The sequence below is a fragment of the Protopterus annectens genome, chromosome 3.part1 (genome assembly GCF_019279795.1).
Source record: "Protopterus annectens isolate FY-2018-M chromosome 3.part1, PAN1.0, whole genome shotgun sequence".
In the NCBI taxonomy this organism is placed as follows: Eukaryota; Metazoa; Chordata; order Ceratodontiformes; family Protopteridae; genus Protopterus; species Protopterus annectens.
The window spans coordinates 1,095,575,610-1,095,597,438 of record NC_056732.1 but is presented as its reverse complement, the minus strand read 5'-3'; the positions used below and the strand labels follow the sequence as shown (position 1 = coordinate 1,095,597,438).

Below are 21,829 nucleotides of genomic sequence, written 5' to 3'. Positions count from 1 at the left end.
ATTTTGAGGAATTTATTTTGACCCTGAAGGATGATTTGAAACTGGAGGGTGTAAGGGGACTTAGATAGCAAAGGGAAATTGTGGTGCCTGCCAGCTTAAGAAGGGTGTTGGGAGACCCTATTTTATGACTCCCACCCAGGACCCACATAGACAAGATAGAAGGGACAATATTGTAAGAGTCCCTATGATTTTTTCCAGTGACTTAAATAAGGTAACTGATGTAATTAAAAAAATTGGCATATTTAAACCTCTGATTCATCTGTTGAAGCATTAGTTGGCACATCTCCTCAGTTTTATTACAAGAATATGGCGAATTTAAAGAGGTTGTTGTGTTACCTGGATAAGTTGGGTTGTGGGCAATGGGGAGAGGATACCAAAAAGTGTGGTAGTTGTACTTTTTGTCAGTATGTTACAGAGGATAATAAGTTTGTTCATCCACAGACAGGGAAGAAATATTTTTTTAAATCCTATGGCTAACTGTGACACCATGAACATTGTTTATTTAGCCAACTGTGAGCAATGCAGCTCATTTTATGTTGGCAAAACCAACTGTTGATTTTGTGAATGTATTAGGGACCATATATATTGCATACATAAAAGTAACACTGCAACTGCCTTAGCTAAACATGTTCAGATGCAAGGTAATGCACATAGGTTTCTTTTACTTTGTTACATGTTATATGTGAGAATGTTAGGTTGGGTAACACTGAAAATGAAACAGAAAGATGTGAAGCAAGATGGATAGCCAAACAATGTTCTCATATGGGGTTAGGTTTAAGTGAACTTGTACCCTTGAAATCTGTTTTAAGAGCCAAAAGGAAATGGAAAAGTAACGTCTATTTCCTTTTGCTGGGTTCACGTTTTTAGTGAGTTCAGCTTTAACTATCTAATTGTTTTATTAGTTTTAGCTTTTGATTGGTCTGTGTATTATAACAGTGTTATATAAATCTTTAGTAAAGATGTTGTTTCACTAGGGTCTGAAGAAGCTATGATTCCATAGTGAAAGTGCTTACCAGTTTGTATATGCATTAAACTTGGATTTATTTTACCTGCTGCCTGTTGTTTGCTGCCTACTTTACCTTTCGATATTTTAAATTGTGACTCCTGTGTTTCCATACTTGGATTTATTTTGCCTGCTGCCTGCTGTTTGCTGTCTGATTTACCTGTGGATATTTTGAACTGTGACTGCTGTGTTTCCACACTGGTGCTTTTCTCTGCACTTAGTTTTGATTTCTGGCTACTAGTGTGGTTTGTCTGCTGGTAGAATGTTTGTGTTTTACAGGACCATTTTTCTCATTTTTGGAGCTCTAGATTGAGCCCCATAAAATGAGGTATACTTTAAATTATAAAAAGAGCATAGAATATAATAAATCCATTTTTGGCATTATTGAATGTGTTTTGGATTTTGAAAAAAAAACATGAGGTTTGAAAATTAATAGGCAATTTCTAATTTCTTGAATATGAAATATAAAAAGTTATGGGAGAATGGAAATGTTAAAAAGGGATGATGAAAGTAAGGGGTGAGAAAGTTAAACACCAGAAAAAGAAGGCAAAGTTTTTGACAATAGATATTAGTGAGAGTGCACAAAAAAGGAAAACATGATGTGAAAATATAACAAAAGAATTTTACTATGTGGACCCATGGATGAATTAAGGGCAGCAATAAAAGTAGCTATAAAAAAATGGAGAGTGTTAAGATGTAGTGTGAGGGGCAAGCTGATGGGCCCAGTTCCAAAAGACTCACTACTGAGAGCAGGAGTTTTGAAATTTGGCCCTTGTAACAAGCCTATTTATAGCTAGGCATTACACAGAAGTAAGTCACTTATGCTGAGAGCAAGTCTTTCAAAATCAGAGCAAACTTACACTGAGAGCAACTCTTTTGGAATCTAGCCCATTATATGGCTGGTGATATTAAACAGTATACCAGTAAAAGGACCAGGATGGTGTAAAATATTGGAAGAAAGACTGTGTAATACATGTCAATGGAATAACACGATGGTACACATATTATTGGAATGTCCAACAGTAATACATTTATGGATTAAAATAAAGTTAAAGAAACGGGAAATAAGAAACATGATTGTGAACACAAATGTTTATGCTTTCTGTGGTACAGAGTATGGAAATGATGGGGAAAGAAAGAAGAAATTTATATAATTTATAATATATGGCAAACAGTAATTACAGAAGTATTTTTTGTAAGTTCTGGAATTTGTATGAAATTATAAAGAAGATAAAGTTTTGTCTAGGACAGAATGAATGGGAGGTAAAGTGTTAGAAATGAAATGGAAAGTATATCATTTTAATTTCATGTGATTAATTTATTTAGTTATTCACTTTATTTAGTTAATGTAGTGTGTGTAATACAATTTAATAATGATTCAGAAATGCTTTGGGAAAGTATTTGATTTATAGGTATGAAAATATGTTAAATAAAGAGTCCCTATTCTTTTCAATAAGTGCTCTGGGATCTTTTACATTCACCTTACCTACCACAATCAAAGTCAGATGGGGCCTTGGTTTAACATCTAATCCAAAGGACAGCACACTCAGCTGTGTAGCACCCCCATTATGTTGCACTGTAGTGTCTGTACTGGAAAGTTACTCCAACTATCTGCTGTGGGAATAGAGCCTGCAGTTTTCTGCACTAAAGGATAGAATCCTACCTGTTGAGCTACTGAGACTTATTTAGCTAAATGTATACCATCTGTCTTCCTGAGGGATCCATTCATTTGCACTGGTCAGAACTAATTGGTAGCTGGTAGGTACTTACAGTAAAATACTAATAGTGGTTCACTTAATCATTACCTCACATTTCACAGAAAATCATGTAAGTGAGTTTTATTTTTAGAGGTATGTTTTTCTTTTATTAACCCTCTCCTGGTTTAATTTCTCCAAGTGTTTTGGGTATCTAATACCATGATGGGAATGGATCCCATTCCTAAGCCAGGGTATAACTAATGTTCATGAAATTAACATTACTTCAGTCTTTGATGTTAGACAAGTGTGCTCTTCTCAGCACCCGCAATGCACCTAGAACTGCTTCTTACAGTACTTCATATGGGGTTACATGTATTGTTATCATATTTAAGTATCACTGTAAATACTCTGTTACTAATCCTGCTGCTGCTGCTACTATTGGACATGTCTAGGTATCTTTCTTCTACAATGCTCTTGTTTCTTCTTGTTTCTGTTTGCAAATCCTAGTGTTTTAAGACTTTATGTCTCTGAGGACATACAACACTGTAATTGCTGGATTTATCTTTTTTTTTTCAGAGTTTTGATAATGCATGAGAGCATGTGATACAAACTTCCCATTACTGATACTGCTTTGTGATTCATGTTTCTAATACTTCTTAGCTACATCTATATTGCACTGTTTGCACAATCTACAATGCAACAGTCTTGCCATATTATTGTGCCTTTCAGTATACAGATTCTCAGCCATGAGTGGTGATGAGATGTGCAACTGTTTCCAGTTCTGGTTTACAGAACTTCTATTTGTCTTTTTCTCCCACTTTGTCAATGGACTTTATTAACCAACATGTACTTTTCTCACTATCTTGGGAAGCATTATTAGCCTTCCATCTTTTGGTTGCGTTTCACCTCTCCTTAACGATCCTTTATCAAATATTGGTTGTTTCAGAAGATCACTATACTTGCCACTAAATGTGTGTACTTTCCACTTTTCTTTCCTTCTCTTCTGGTCCTTTTCTTTATATGTTTTCTTTTGCTTTTGGTATTTTCAATTGTTGTCTGATTCTTGTGTACTTCTAATTTGATATAAATTCCCATTTTGTTCTAAAATGCCTCTGCTAAACTAAGCAATGATATCATCTTAGACTTCTTTTCTTCATGCATTTGAACTTTCACTATGTTTGGATCTGATAAAGTCAGTAAATATGTATCTAGTCCTATGACTGCAGACCTATACATGTAATCATTTTCGAGGATGCCCATATCTCCTTCAATGCAAAGGATATATAATCTTGGTATGCACTGTTTTCATATATCATTTTATAAGCATGAAGCATTTTTATTGTTTTCTTTTCCAACTGATTCAGTTTACAGTGCAATATCACCAAAATTGTAAGTTAGAACACAAAGAGCAAATTAATTTATAGCTTGGATTTTATTCCTAGATGTTATTTGTTTTCAATATTAGTTATAGTCTTCTGAAATATTCCTTACTAAGCTTTGTTTTATTTGTTCAGGTTTTATTGCTGAACCTTCATCTACTTCCAAATATTCATGTACTTTCTTCCTGCTTCTTTATTTCTCATTCCTTGTGGAGTCTGCATGCCCTCCCTGTGGTCGAGTGACGTTCGAAAGACATGCGTGAATGGGCGTGTCTTCATTGAAGGTTGGGCATCGGGCTGGCACCTTGGCACCATAAAAATCTACTGCCAATCATTAGCAGACCAGAGTTCTACTGTGGCAACCTCTAATCGTGAAAAGCTGGAAGAACTGTCCCAAGTCGATATTTTCTTGGTGCTGCAGGTTTCCCTTAATTGTTGTTTTACACATTTATCAAGAACAAATGTTATTCTCTTATAATCTGAAAAAGTTTTAGCCACTTGCATTTGTGCTTTCAAATCCTCATCTGAAGAACTATACAGTTTTCAATCATCCACAAAAAGTAGATCAGATATCTTTATATCATGGTGGTTTCTGGGAGTTAAACTGTAACCATAGCCTAATCTACAAGTAAACAGTTTAATGGGTTAAGGCAAGACAAAACAGCAGCAATGACAAAAAAATCACCCTGGAATATCACCCTTTGAATTTTTATCTCTGGGATAATTGACATCTATCATAACTTAGTTGCATAGTGGATTGCCACTGTTTCATAGTCACTGCAATGTAATTGATCAATACACGATATATCTTACATATCTGTAAGCATTCCTGTATCCATGAATGTGGGATGCTATTGAATTTGTTTTTTTACTAAACTAAAATTCTTCCCCTTTTTACAGTTCTCTGTTATCGCCCTGCTTAATAATAGATAATCCTTTGTTCCATGTGACTTTCTTATATTACATTTTTGTTCTATTTCCATGAATGAATATTTTTCTACATCAGTATAAACTCTGGTTCTATCAATTCTAATATATTACTTGCTTTCTTGTATTTTATATTGCTTCACTGCCTTGTTCTGTTTGGTATATTATGGTTATTTTCTTTACACTGTGATTAATTGTATTCTCCTTTTAATTGCATATTTAAACTAGGAAAGAGACCACACCTGTGCCTCTTGTGAGTCACACAGAAATTAGTACAGGTTAATTAAAGTTAATTATCTATGAACTGAGGGTGGAACTAAGAACTAAACCTTATAATTAAAGGGTAAAGTAAAACATTTCAAGGCTTTACTGGAAAAAGCTCACTCAGACTCTATCATAGATTGCTGTGAGGGAAAGTTTAGTTTGTTTTTGCTTACTTGTATTTTGTATTGCTTCATTGCCTTCTATTTTGTATATTGTGCATTATTTTCTTTTCACTGTGTTTACTTGTATTTTGCTTTTAATTGAATAGTTAAGCTAGGAAAGAGACCACAGCTGTGTTTCTTGTGAGTCTCATAGAAATTATATTAATTATGGACAAAGAAAGGCAGCTTATGAATGCCTGGCCCTTATTTTAATTTGACCACGGGTTTTCTTCCCTCTCCTCTTTCATTGGCTATTGTGAGTAAGCACACAATTATCATTTTATGAAATTTCTCCCCTTCAGCTATTTAAATTTATTGGCCTTCCCTACATGGCAAAATTGCAAGCCCCCATTAACCTCAAGAATACTGCTGCCTTCGTGGAACTCTTCATAGAAACTCTACATAACTACTTTAATAGCTGCAAAGAAGCAGCAGTACCAACCAGGAGAATGTGCAGAACTAACTAAAAACAAGCCAACCTGGTGGAATCACAGCATCAGTAGGCTGTATAACACAAGGAAGAAACTCATGGCAAAAAATTAGAAGATATAGCACCCAACAGGATAAAAGCAATCCCATCAAACCAAACAAACAACTCAGAGGATAAATAAAGTCTACCAAAGCCAAATTTGAGGTAAATGTGTTCTACCAGGCCGGGGGAAAACACGAGGCATTCTTTAGCTATGTTCACAACCTCAAAAGCAATACACAATTGTATGTAGAGGTCATTGTTAATGGAGCCACCTATACTGAGCCAGATGATCTAGCAAACTTACTGGCTGACAAATTCAATACCGACCTTACCCTCCTCATCCCCTCCACCTTCCCTCAGGAAATACCATCAAATATAACTCCCCCTACTATCCCTAGGGGACAGGTCCTTAATGCTCTCTCTAGGGCCAATAACACATCATCAATGGGCCCAGAAAATATCCTAGGATGCCTTCTAAATAGTGTGAAAATGACCTAGCAGGCCCTCTGAAATTGCTATTTAACTGTAGCTTCCAAGCAGGCATTGTGCCTCATGAATGGAAAACAACAACAGTCATCCTTATGCACAAAGGTGGGCTATCTACAGACCCTGGAAAATACAGATCCAAAAGTCTCACTGGTGTTATACGCAAAGCCATGGAAATTATCAATAATGACATAGGAAACCTCCAGACACTGGACCCAACCCAGTTTGGTTTTGAGAAGGGCAGGACATGCCTACTCAACCTGGTGAACTTCTTTGAGAAGGTCACCAAAGCAATGGATGAGGGCAAAATGGTTCATACTACCTACCTTGACCTAGCCAAGGCATTTGACATAAGAATCTACTTGTGCATTGTTGGCAAATTCAAGAGGTTCAGTACAAACTCTTATGTCACCCAGTGGATAGCAGCTAGGCTCACAGACAGGACCCAGGAAGTAAGAACTGGGGAGTCCACCTCTACAAAGAGGCCATTCACAAGTGTTGCCCTAAAGGGATTAGTCCTGGGACCACTCCTTTTTGTCATTTACTTCTTTGAAGTCAGGGCCAATGTTAATGGCCTCTGACAGACTAAATGTGCCGATGAGTGCAAATTAGGGGCAGTTATAGAATCCCCCACTGACACAAATTTTCTTGAGGAAAGCCTGACACAGGCAAATAACTGGTGTCAGAGCCATGGACTAAACTAAATGCCAAAAAATACATAATATATTCTTTGGGAAGTAATCCACACCTGGTAACTTTCATATTGACAACACACTCCTAATCATTGACTCTCAGGTCAGGGATGTACATAGCCAGTAATCTAAGCTTTGACCATCTTGTGTCTGTAGCAGTCATGAACTCATTCTATATTGTGTGACGTATAAACAGAGGTATGGCATCTAGATCCAATGGTCATTGTTCCACTGTATTTGACATTCATCAAACCTATCATTGAGTACAGTGACCCCTTTGGCATGTACAGGCACATATAACAACTTGCCTGACCCCATGCTAATGGACCTTCTATATATCTGCAAAACAAGCCACACCGGAATTACCTGTTCTAAAGACTTAAAACTTGCCTATGATATAATAGGATCTGCTGGAGAGACAGGCATATATTCCAGAGACTACTTCTTCTCTGGAACAGGCTCCCCATCCATGTGAATCAGAGGTTCCTTCTTAACCCAATTCAAGTGTAGCTTGGACAATTGGATGGGAAACAGAAATTAAATCACTGGTACCTATGTCTCTAATGCACACAGGCAGCCTATAAATAGTTCATCTCCTAGGCCACTCCTTTTAAATGATTCATCTTTCAAGCCCCTGCTTACACTTATCAAGGGTACCAGAACATGTGAGAAATTTGTGATGCATGGTTAGCCTTAAAAAGGCTCCTGTGGTCATTAGCCAAAGAAACACCTATGAACCTATGAAACGATATACTGTCTGAATACAGGTTGTTGGTCTATAGTTCTTACGATGGCTTTCAGGTTCACTCTTAAGGAATAGCATTATCTTTTTTTTTTGTTAACCAGGTTGTGGTGTGTTTGTGATGTGCATTCAGGTAATTCTTACTCTGGGCTAAATCTTTGTGTAAAGATGTTAATACTTTTTGCCAGAAGTTAGGTATTGCATCTGCACCCAGGCCTTTCCATTTAGGGTTTTTTTAAATTTTGTCTCAATTTTCCTGCCTGTTACTTTATCCCATTTCATATCCTCTACAGCAGAACGCCTTACAGTTTCATTTAATTCTTCTGTCTTTCTGACATCTTTGCTATGTTCAACAGGTAGTCATAAATACTTCTTCAAAATGTACCTATATATTTTTGGTGATGTCTCTATTCCTACCAATTGAATATAACATTTTTGGGTCATCAGTGAAATGCTTATTTTGTACTTTTCCTTTATATTTATCAGCATATTCTCTAATGTTTTTTTTCCTTGTGCTGATATTTTTAGTTTTTTTTAGTAGAAACAGTGTATGATAAATCCTGGTCTGTTCTGATATTGTGTTGCTTTGACCAAATCCGTCTTTCTAAGATTTGTCATAATCTGTTCTCTCTTCTGTATTCTTTTAACAGTGATACTCTTGTCATAGTTGCTTTATAGCTTTCTCTATTCACTGCATTCTGCTTGTACCCTTCCATTTCTTTGTTACTCTACATGTTCTTAAGTAACATTTTATGCATTATTAGTCTATCTGTACGGTAATATATTCTATATATATTTCTATTATATCACATTAATTTCTATCAATGGTTCTGATTATTATTTTCATCTATTTCACCAGTCATACATTTTGGGTCTTATTTACTATCTGTAATTTATTTCTTTCATCCAGCTTAATATGTTATATTAACTAATATATTAATAAATGTCATGTAGGTCTTCCTTTGGATCATTTTTTTCTGGACTGAGAGCATCTTCTTTGCTGTTTCCTAGTTTTTTACTGAAGGCTCAAGAACATAGTCCTGTAATAGCCTCTTCAGATGCACCATTCTTCATCTATTGCTCCTCCATTTGGGATCCCTTTAGTCCATTATGCCACATTTCTTGGGTCAGAGTTGCTACTGTTTCTTGTTACTTCTCTTACTGTGCAACTTTAACTGGACTTTTGTATAAGTTAGATCATTGCCCTGTGGTGTACTGTCTTCAGATGCATCCCACTACATTCACTGCTCCTCTATTGGATATCCACTGTTCTATTGTATTGCAACACTGCGTGCATTGGAGTTTCCACATTAAACCCTTCATTTCTCAGATGGTTTACCACATCAGTTAGGAGAGTTTGTTGCTCTCCTAGGTAGACATACTTCTCAGTTTGTTTAACACTTTGATGTAGCTTTAATTCTTTACTCAGTGGCTATATAGGTTGGCATAGGTATTTCAGCCTTGATGATCATACAGGTGATGGAGGTTCTGATTTTAGATTTGTCACTAATGAAACTGAATGGGTAGGTAAGAAGTGAACTTATGGCAGGCAGGGGTTTGACCTCAGCTGGAAGGAGTAGAGTTGTTCACTTCAGTATTATCTTTGGACAATGTGAAGACCTCCCTTGGATACATGACATGTTGGCTGCCACAAGAATAAAGACAGCTCGTGGAAAGGTGGTACTGGGAGTGCTGAGACTCTATCAGGGAGTGCATTTGCATGAACTGCACATTCAACACACAGGATTGAACTGAAAGTAAAGTTAAAATTGAAAATAATCCTCTAGATGACAGACATTTAGTGTGCAAATGTTATATTTGATCCTGAGACAGAAGCACTTAGTTGTGTTGAATAAATGTAATTTATTTTTATAGTTGTATTGGTTTATTTCTTATCGTTGCTCTCCCTTTTGGAATAGCCTAAAACTGCATGGTATGAAACATTTTTTTTTAAAATGCATACATATATAAATAATTATACTAACATTATTATGCAAAAAATTATTGAAACTTATAGTTCTAAAAAAACATTTGACTTAGTCTATATCAAATTAAAGTCAGGGACACCCTCACTAACTGGAACTAGAAAAATTACCTATCAAATACTTTTAATTTTAACTTGCTTGATATAAAAACTGTGTAATTTAAACCTGGGGAGAATATGCATGAAGAATAATCTGCCACCACATTTCTTTCTCTTCAAGGAATATCTTCCATGGGCCCCCATCCCCACATTTTATTTGTTGTAATATTACAAATTTAAATGTATGATCAGGGAAAAGTTTTGTGTGCCTTGTATAGTGCATTTTTCTCATCGTGTTGCCGCATTTCATATCTATGCTCGTATATCCTTTGAGTCAATTTGTATTGAGTTTTGCCTATGTAAAAGTCTGGGCACTTGGTACACATAGCGGCATACATGACTGCTTGAGTATAACAACTATATTTACCTTTAATCTTAATCCTTTTATCACATATAGTTATACTAGTAGTTTGCAGAATAAAATTACACTGGTGGCACATACCACATGGATACATCTTTCCTTCTGTTCCCCCATCTGTAGTTTGTTCCAGGAGGCCCTTGATATTCTTGCCCTTTCTAAAAACAAAGTTAGGTTTCCTACCACAAATCCCAGCCAGCCTGGGTTCATTCAATAATATAGGCCAATTCTTATTAAGACTGTCCTGTACAATATGACTCTCACTGGAAAAAGTGGATACAAATGGGCATGAAGGGCTAAAATTCTGCTGGGTATCAATTACCTGAGAATTATCTAACTCAGTGTCCCCCCTATCACACTCATAGTTGTCTCCAGATAAGCTGGTACCATCCCCAGAGGTAGGGGGGCAGGGAATATTCCCTGCACACCCCAAAATGTGGGGTATAAAAAACCACTGTGTCGTTCTCTTATAACCTCTTGTTTGATATTATATACAAGACTGTCAGGATATCCCCTATCTAAAAACATCTGCCCCATAGTATCACATTCTTGCAAAATATCTTCAAAACTTAGAAACCATGCGGGCCGCTCTTACTAGTTGGCCCTTAACTATACCATGTTTAGAAAACATACATATGTATAAGAAATAGCAAAGGATCACAGGCTTGCCTTCAAATTTTACTATTGTTCTTGCTCTATAAACATTCACAGTATCAAATGTAAAGCTGCCCAGTGAAAAATAGTTTTGTAATTTCTGCTAAACACTAGTTGTACTGCATCTTTTCAAAGATGTCATGCTGATTTTGATGAGGACTTGGCATTCATTTTCTGATCCTGTATGCTGTGATCAGGTCATAGAAAGACTAAAGTTGCAAGTTTTCTGATGAAGCTTAATAAAGATATTTCAGTTCCATAATACTTGATTTCATGGCTGACATTAATGAATGCATCCATGTCATATGCACAATGAAGCAGTAAAACAAGAAAGTTAAGTACTGGAAATTTAACTATGAATGTGATGAGGACAGTAAACTTTGTTGTATTTCTGAAGGATTTATCCTGATGTATCAGTTGAAATAAATGAACTTTTCATATCTTACTATGTTAAAGAGGTTGCAATAACACATTAACTACTAAGTATATAATTGATATGAGCAAGCATTTTCACAGATCCAGTCACAAATCTGATTATTTTATAAAATATTTGCTGTATAGAAAATCTGAACTGTACTATCTGTAGTATTTAAAGAGAGTAGCATATTGTACATTTTTATATTCTGCCATTGTTCTAATGTGTTGTAGAACTGCTAGTCTGAGAAATAAAAGTTATTGCCTGTCTTGACAAATTATTCCTAAAACTAAGCCCCTATCTTAAAATATAACTAAAATATGAGATGAACTGACAAAGTAATGCATACAACAAAGCCAACCTTTGTGAACTCATGACAAGATGAAGCAGGTGGATATCAATTAAATTGCTAAAATGAGATGCAGTTTAATAAGTCAGCTTATGAATGTATTCAGAATATTTAATAAAAGTAATGGGAATGATCTAGATTTGGGCCTTCAGCCAATGCAATGCACAGCTGCAGATGTTTAAATGTCTAGGCTAACATAACACTACCTGCTTTGGTCTCATGAGGTAGAGAAGCTGTATTAAGATTCATGTTAATTAATCCTTAGCCATATCAATATAATGAAGCAATCCTTTTGTTGAGCAGAAGGCATTTCAAGTCTCATGCTACATGTTTTTTTTAGTGCAATTTCTGTATACCTTTTCTGCAAAGAATACACAATATTGTAAGTTGTCTAAATGCAGGATATTATTCTTGCAAACATTACTTTAACTCAAAAAGGATTACAGAAAGAATAATATACTATTTGAAATAAATCAGAAAACATATCAATAGAGACATCTTTGGTATGGTAAAAGTATAGTAAATAAGTCTGCAGAGCAAAGAAGGCTTACATGTTCATTGGGTAACTACATACAATGATATATGACTAGACCATAGATTATATGACTTGCTTGTTTAATGTCTAATGTTTAGCTATTATCTGTGTACTGTATCTGAGTACTTCTGTTAAAGGATAATGGTCAAACTGTGAACATTTGTATACAGTGAGAGATATCAGACTTAGAAAAGCTGTATACATTTGTCATGTGATACATTTCATATTGTATCCTAAAAGGTGGAAGGGCAAAACATTTACTTTCTGAACCCCTGCATGTCATATAAACTTGAAAGATAGACGTTATTCATAAGTGATAGAAATTAAGAAATGCAATTTGTAAATAATAAAGGAAGATTAGGTGAAACATAAATAATGGTCATTGGAAATCAGAATCATCAGACAGATGAAACTGTTATGTTATTTCATCCCTTACAAAAATACTTTGCATTACTTTGGTATATCAGTTTTAGTTGTTAATTGGTCTGGTTTATGCACATTTTTTTCTTATAGAGTCTATTACAGGTAATAATTTCATATGTCTCAGCCCCAATTCACTTCCTGCATTGATCACCAATGAGGCATGCATGTGGTACAGGACAAAGCAATTCATTAACATTCAATTTTCTGATTAAGATTCATAAATCTATATCAGTGTATTAATATAAAAAGGAAAACAACTGATATTTGATGAAGTAAAGCACTTATGCTGTAAGTCATGTATTTTGTACCAGATTGCTACATCTGGCTACAAGTAATACATATATCAATGCTTGTGAGGAAACATTCTTATGCAGCTTATTGCACAATGTACCTTTACCACAGCAATGAAGTACTTATTCTCATCCACATAACTTACAGTGCACTGCAACATTTATTAATGTGAGCTTGCAAGAGCAGGCATCTCAGTGAAGGCTGCCCATTTTATTTCCGTAAGTCCAGAGAAGCAAAACTGATCTAACCTGTTTCTATTTCAAAGCTAGTTTATAAAAGGAGTCAGGCAGGAGCAGTTAGTGACTAGGCAACTTCCATTTCATGATGAGAGAATCAACGCAACTCTCAGCAGCTAATCTCATTTTCCATATAGAAATACCTACACATGTGCACATGCGCACACGTGTGTGTGTGTGTGTGTGTGTGTGTGTGTGTGTGTGTGTGTGTGTGTGTGTGTGTGTGTGTGTGTGTGTGTGTGTGTGTGTGTGTGTGTGTGTGTGTGTACCTTTCAGCAACTCTGTCCTTCCTTTTCACTGCATGTAGTATTTCTCCTAATGTGATTTCTTTGTCCTTTACTTCTTTTGTTGTCCTAGTATGACAACTACTTCTGTAGTCCTACTGTTTATTACAATTACTTTGTTAAATGTGACTAACACTACCTGTAATCATTGCATCATTGCCTTATTGAGTACAGCAGCATGTGGTTAGGTCCATAGGTTCATAGGTGTGTACTAGGCTAATGGCCCTAGAGCCTTTACAAGCCTAGCCCATAGAAATGCCCTGGCATCATGCTGACCGACATTAGTTCTCAGTGCCTCTATCAAGCAGAGCCACTGGAGTGATCCCTGGAGTGAACCTTCTATTTTCCATCCACTCATCAAGATTTCTCTTGAAGAGGGCTGGAATGCCTTGTCCTAGAATAATTCAAATGCAGTCCAACCACAATTGTTCACAGACAGTCTTTTAAACTGCTGTGCCAAAATCATAAAACACAGAAACCATAAGCCATATTTAGAACATTGACTTTTGGTAAGTGTGCCCTCAAAAAATCTTCTTACTCTGCTCAGTTGGGTGAATAGCTAAACAAACCTAAATCACTCACTGTCCAATAGCCATCTACTATATTTTATATGTTAATTGTATTTATAGTGCTTTTCATCACACATAACTGTAGCATGTTCTTTTACTGTTCTCTTACTTTTTTGTACTAACAGAATATTTCCTGAAATTATGAATGAGGAGCTGCTATTTTTTTGTTTACTTCTTACATACCTCAACAGATAGGTAGTAAAATATTGGGCTGACCCCTCTCATAAATCAGGTAGTCACTGCATGCATTTCTTGTTCACTACTAGCCATAGATACATTTTTCTGAATTCCATTTACAACAGAACCGTATAAAATATTTTTCTTAAGAGCTGCTGAATGATAACTGTATTAATGTAGATACTCGTATATGTCAGGGGTTTTCCTGAATAAACGATTATTAAGGATGCTGTTGCTAAGCGTGGCATTTGCCTCATGATAAAGGAATGTAGTTCAGGCTGTCTACCACTCCCAAACATAATGATAGGCCATTGCTTCATCACTGCAGTGAAGTACTTTTACAATTTGAAATAATGTTTACATGGGTTAATTTCATTTAAATGCATCCCTTTTCCTACCAGATTAACTTAAAACAGATTCAAGGGGACAACAGCAACATTTTGTGTTGAATCCAAACATGTTGCGTTGCAATACAAGCTGCAATACTGTTGGCTACATCCAAGACTGGCAGTAGTGGGACAGTGTGTAGTTCCATTCACAAATGCACAGCTGTAAGGTCAACATAACAAAATGAACAATCTCCCCACATGTCACGTGTACTGTGAGGGTACACTGTATATCCTGTGTAACAACCACTCCCTACAGTGCCTTGGGATGTCATGCCATGTAGCACTACTATCTTCCTTCTAGCACTGTGGCGCAGATAGATAAAGTTGTGAGCTAGGCCAAGTTCATCTTGTAGACCTGACTTTAATTTGCTATCACCATCTTTATGACATACGACTCCAAACAAATTGCTTAAACAGGCAGCACTCCTGTATTACCTTCAAGTAAAATGTATGTCCTGGTGGTTATAACCAAATCCTACTACACAATGAACACACAAACAAACAAACAAACAAAAAACACATAAAATAGAGTATCAGAGCCCATCTGGTGCTATGCTGTAGTCAGGCATACAGCTTGCAGTGTAAAGTGAAGTAACACCACACACACTGAACATTAGTACCACTGCAATCCATACAGATTCACAAGCTACAATGCTGTGCAACCCTAAAAAAGAGCTATCTGACCTCTCTGAGTATTTACAACAGTATAGACTACACCAGGGAGTAACTTGCAATGAAGTGTACCCTTTCATGTAAAGCACTTAAGGATGGTGAACGTTATTAGTAATGAACTCCACCAGCACTCTTACAATCCAGATGAGAGGTATGTTTCCTTTATGAATTAAAATGAAAGGCACTTAAGGTGTTAAAACGATAGTAGCACTTTTGGAAAAATGACTGGCATTATAAATGGCTTTATAAATAGACTAATAATGTTGGTGTGAGACAGTGGAAGGAAATCTTATCTTAAGATGGCTTGAGAGAACAGAGCTTCTTCCAATTGTGTACACAAAGTATCATTGGTTCAAATACTGTAGCTTCCTTTAATATATTGTCAGTGTTTATAAGGTAACTGTTAAGAATTCAAGTACAAGTCCAATGGTGGAAATATCTGGAGTTTGAAAATGAGATTTAGACCCAATAATTGCTGTTATTCATATAGTATTTGTGTAGAAAAAAAGGCAAAGGTAGACTAGGATTTGGGTTTTAAAGTATTATTGTTTTAGATGATGCTATGGAACTGAATAAATGCTGTGGAGCTTATTTTAATCAAAACTCTTGAAGCAATGGGAAATGGCTGAAGATACTCAGTCTTCTATAACAATAACTGACCAGGCTTCACTTAACAATGTTATCCCACAAGGCTCAGTTTTAGGACAATTGCTTTTCTGTTTATTCATAAACAACCTCACTCATTGCACTGTGCACAGATGGCATTCTGTTACTGGAGTCTGGTTAAGTTTCACCAATCCCTCCGAGGTAATCTACAAACAAAAGTCACTGCCCTTTGCAGATGACTTCAGCAAACAGGCAATTAGTCAACACCTGTAAAACAAATGTAATGTTATTTTCTAATATGAAGAAATTATCTTCCATTCCTGATATTCTGCTTCAAGACTTAAATGGAATCATTATTCCAAACAATAAGGAGTAGAACATACCTTGGACTTACCTTACCCCCCTCCCCATCTCTTGAACATATCCATCCATACTGACAACATAACTTCTAAAGTTCTTCACCAACTAAAATTGTACTGTCATATCTCCCTCCTCACTCTAGACGATTGTAAGCATTAGCCAAAAATGTATTAATACCCAAGCTAAAATATGCATTACCCCTAATAGATATGCATCCAGCATACAGTTGTCAAAAACTACAAACAGCCAAATTAAAAATGTGTAGGCATGCTTATTTCTTAACAGACCAGATCATTCATCACTGTGACTTAACAACCTCCAGTGGCTACCTACAGCTAATAGAGCCACCTTTCGTCATGTACCCTACTATATAAAATTCTGCATATTAGTTACTGCCCACCCCTGATAAAAAAGCTCCTTATTAGAGACCAAAACTATTCTATTAGAGCAGCCAAGATGACATCTTTACACTCTCCAGACCAGGACGTAAGCAATAGGGGCTGCACTGTGATACCCCCTATCTAGTAAAGTAAAACAAAATGCAAACCTAAACAATTTTGAGAACTCTGTTACAGAATTCCTGTTTAAGGACTTCAAATGCCACCGCTTCCAGGATAAGAGCAAATCACTAGCTTGGGCCTATAGTACACAGTAGACCTTTCTTCTAAAATGTGTTCACTGTCATAATGGTATATAGTTGTAATCTTTTAAACTAAATCACTGATACTAATTGTAACATATTAGACTGAAGAATAATTTCAGTTACATTGTTTGCAATTTTGCTGTTTATTGTTTACACTTATCATGTGTGATTTAAACTCTTGCATTTGCTCTTATTATATTGTTTACCTTTATTTTTATGCTTGATACCTATTTCATGACTGAAAAGTGGGTATGGACCAGCTTGTGCACCTGGGAACAAATTGTAAAAAAATAAATAAATAAACAAAGCCCTTACTTTTAATAGCATGAATATCAGGACCACTTCTATTTAACTGTACATCCTGTGCAAAGTAATAAAATATGTTTGAACTCCACCTTGTGTGTAAATTACTAATACCTTCTTTTTCAAGCATCTGTAATTTTCAGGCTATACTACAAACTCTTTTCAGGGACTGGAAAGCAAAGGTAAGCAACAGCTATGCAAAATAACTTGAAAGCAAACAAAATAACAGATGATCAACACAGAGTACAGTCACAGTATTTATTAAAACTACATAAGCACTTTCTCGACCACACGGGTCGCTTCATCAGACCATTATAAAAACATAAAGAACAACAGCACCTTGTTTTATACATTACTAACTAATGCAATCAAGTAAATCAGTGCAACCTGTAAGAAACTTAAAAAAGGGTTAAAACTCACATGCTTTTAATCTTTCTCAAATGCTCCATACAGCATGTAAAATGAAATCCAGTGTTCTAAAAATCCTAGTCACCTTCTTTGCATTGCTCCAAGCAATGGTTGATATTAAAGGGGAGGAGGATAAAGGTAATGTGAACTTTCCCATTTTCTATACAAGCAATGTAGAGAAGGTGATTAGGATTTTTAGAACTCATTGGTCCTTGAAAAGGATGTTGTGTTATCCTGAGGGTAAGAGACTGGGTCATAGTGGGGAAGTGGGAACGTTCCTGTGTAATGACTGTAGTTATTGTAGTTATATTTGTACTTGGGGGGGTTACACATCCAGATATACAGAGAAATTGCATGTTTAATGTTAAAGTAAGCTGCAGCACTAAGAATTTAGTATATTTAGCACAGTGTTGATGCTGTTGCTCATTCTATGTGGGAAAGACTAATAGAAAGTTACAGGAATGGATAAGGGAGCATATTTGCTATATATGGATAGGAAATACTTCTAGTGCTTTGGCTAAGCACGTTTTGAAGAAGGGAAGTGCACATACTTTTTTTTTCATGGTTATTGAAGTGGTAGATGAAGGAGTTAGGATGTGGGATATTGAGACCAGAATGGAGTAGAGTGAGGTACGCTGTATTTGGAAGTTCAGGGCAGACAGGGGTTTAGGTTTGAATGGAATGGTGCCCATTAAACCAGTCCTTAAATCAAGGGGGCTTGTGAGATGATTTAAGTGTCAATATTTAGCTTCAGAGATGGTAGGGGTGAATATGTATATATGTTGATGCTTTGCATGATCTTAAGTATTATTCTATCTGTACCTTTAATGCTTGGTCCAACGTAGTGATGAGTTAGGTTGGATTTCATTTTTACATGCTGTATGAAGCCTTTGAGAATGCTTACAAACATGTGAGTTTTAACCCTTTTTTTAATTTCTTACAGGTTGCATTGATGTTAATTGATTGCATTAGTTAGTAATGTATAAAACGGGGTGCTGTTGTTCTTTGTGTTTTTGTAATGGTCTGATGAAGTGACCCATGTGGTCGAGGAAGTGCTTACCTAGTTTTAATAAATGCTGTGACTGTAATCAAGCCATGTGTTGGTCGGCTGCTATTTTGTTTGCTTTTGTATTCATTTTTATTGGTAGCAGCTTACTTTTAATCCTACAGGGTTTTTTTTTTTGCCTTTTTATGCAAAATAACTTGTCAAGAGTTCTGCTCATTAAGAGTATATACCAATAAATGATGCAGAAAGGTGTTCTTTCATGACTGTTAACACGGCATGATGTCATGCAATAATGGAAAAATAAGTGTACTTTTTAATATGTTTTGTATTTTATCAAAGAAGAAAACAACACTTAAAAAATCAGTAATTAGATGCTTATGTAATACTGTAAAGCAAAGGTATAATTCAGTTCCTGTAAGCAAAGTATTATTTAGCCTTGGAAAAAAGATAGTAACACTTCTTTATTTCTAATGTTAATAAATTATTTTCTTTAGAAGCACTAAGCGTAGAAAACACATATCACTTTGTAAGGTGTTATATAAGATGAGCTGGTTAAGTTTAAATGACTTACTATGATCAATGCACTCAACAAGAACCAGCCCGGCATGCCTCCAAAAGGCAAAGTATTTTTTGTCTGTTCACAGCATTTGCTGACCATGTTCATGAAAGGCCTGCAAGAGAATGCCATTCTCAGCTTGGAAGAACTTCCCTTTCCTCGTCCTGCTCTCTTTCACAGTCACATGTACTTGTAAATTTAAAGATGTACATCTCTCAGCTGCTGATGTTATGCCCCCCTACCCACATTTTTAGTATCACACAACAAGTCTAGTGTTACAATGGACTGTATTACTTCCATGGATGAAGAGGCACATGCCACCTATACAAGTTCCTGCCATTCAGTGGCAATCACTATGTCATAGTAGAATGTGTGTCCATGACACACAGCATGTAATAGCATTAACCTGCAAAGAAGACTCTTCTGAAGCACAAGGATATCTGGAGGATGTCCTGTATTCTGCATGTGAAGGACCCATAACAGCATACATACCATTCCCACTGTGTGGTTGTGAAAAATTGTGTTTTACTGTGCCCTATATGACCAAGTAGATGTTGCAGTTTTAGAAGGATGCAACAGTGCACATGACTATTACATCACTCACCTTGCTCGTGCAATACACTGACAATGGCAGCCAATGTATGCACTGACAATGACAGCCAAAGTATGTATTTTCCATTAACTTAGACCAATAGTGTAAGGAAGACCCCTGGCCTTAGTACATGTGCAGTATAGCAGTACGCTGTGACTTAAGGAAGGCCATCAATCAGTATGTCAGTAAAACCCCCTAGCTCACATAATTCCTTCCTGCATGCATGTGTGTCTGATGGACTCCCCACCCTTCCCCAACTCAGGCACATGGCAACATCATGTTATGGATATATTGCAGGTCAGTCCATAAAGGCAATGTTGGCTTTATGTTCAAGCTCTCCAAAAATAATCCCTGAAACAGAGAATGAAATTGTGCTTGCCTCAAACCTCTGTGGATCAATACTAGGTATGCACTGTTAAATCTGATAATTAGGCACCCCTCCTGAAGCAAACACCTACTCTCTCCTTCAGTATCTACCAGCCAGAAGAGATGAATGAAAAAGGAGAATGCATCTACCAATGGCAGAAGTCACATCACAAAGGACTGAGCACTACATGGCCCATTGCAATCATACTCCTGGAGACACAATTTAAAATTATCTCACTAAAGCAGCATGTGGTACCAGACATTGCACAACTGTCTGCTATTCTCTGCAGAGACCTACATTCCCCCCTTCAAGTTCAGTGCATGACACAGGGATAGTCATGCCAATTATGTACACCTAATTCACATAACAGCAAAAGGAGTTGACAATGTAACACACACACACACACACACACACACACACACACACACACACACACACACACACACACACACACACACACGCACACACACACGCACACACACAGTCCCTGACCAAATCACAGTGCTTATGTGCCCCGTCCTACATGACATACTGCAGAACTCCTATATTTAAATTACACTGGCAGACCACTTCATAACATGGTAACAAGCCCTGGCTGGGTGCATCACTCTCCCAGTCAGCTATCACTTGTTGACAGCTCGGCCCACATACCCCAAGGAGAACAGAACATGTAGATCAACAGGCATCATATATCTGCAGCTGATGCACAAAAGCAGTTTTCTAACATCAACAGGCAGTTTCTTCCATTCACTTACCTCAGGTGTAATGTAAGAAAAAGTCCAAAGCTGTATTCTGTATCCAGAAAGGGTAACTTTATGATTCTGCTGAATGTAGCACATTACCTAGTGCTGTGAGCACTATAATGGCTGCAGCTACTTTTATTGTTCAGTTTTGAGGCTCTTAGTGCAGCATTCAATTCAAGCAGATCTCTCAGAATCACACTTTTATATCATTGTGCACATGAAGAAGTCTGTGGTAAGAGCCTTGTTACAGATCATGATCTGGTACGAGGACCTTTGGAATGAATTGTGCACACGTGGGCAATGACCCCATTTAGTATGTGGATAAGTGCACCTTTTTTATGGATCTCATTACATTAACCCAATCCTACCACACCATGTAAATGCCAGCTACAATATGTTCTTACCATGAGATGTCATGCTAACTTAATGCATAATGTTGAACGCCACATATTAGCAGAAGCAATGTATTTGATGTGAATGTGTTACTATGACCTATGATATGGATGTGGCTTCAGAAGGCACTGATGTGCAGAGCCCCTCATAAGGGAGTGTCAGTGGAGCAAGAGATAACAAACTCATCTCTGTTGTAGAAGGCTGTGGGTTCTATTCCCACCCAAGTATTTAGAATGCTGACAGTGCAGTGCAGCATAAGGGGGGCGATGCAATCTTGAAGGTTTTGTTCTTCAGAAGAGACATTATACCAGGCCCTCATCAGCCTGAGTTGCTAGTAGCCAAAGTGGATGTAAAAGATCCCACAGCCCTTATTGAATAGAGTAAGGGAAGTTTCCTAATTCCCTGGACAAATTTATCCTAATAGTATAAATCCACCTCAGATTTTTCCCTGAAAGAAGTTGCTAAAACACTAAAACACCAGCAACTTCAGTGTCTCATTTTCCTGCAATTTGGGGTACGAAGTTTTTTTTCTTTTTCTGGAATACCATTAACATTCTGTTTATGTTTTCTTCTTTGCCATGTACCTTTTCCTGT

The 21,829-nt window shown here is 36.6% G+C and overlaps 1 protein-coding gene across 3 annotated transcripts in view; it reads left to right on the top strand.

The window, feature by feature from the left end:
• Positions 1-21,829, top strand: part of LOC122798373 (potassium voltage-gated channel subfamily B member 2-like) — a 1,036,924-nt gene that overhangs the window by 234,438 nt on the left and 780,657 nt on the right. The window lies entirely within an intron of this gene.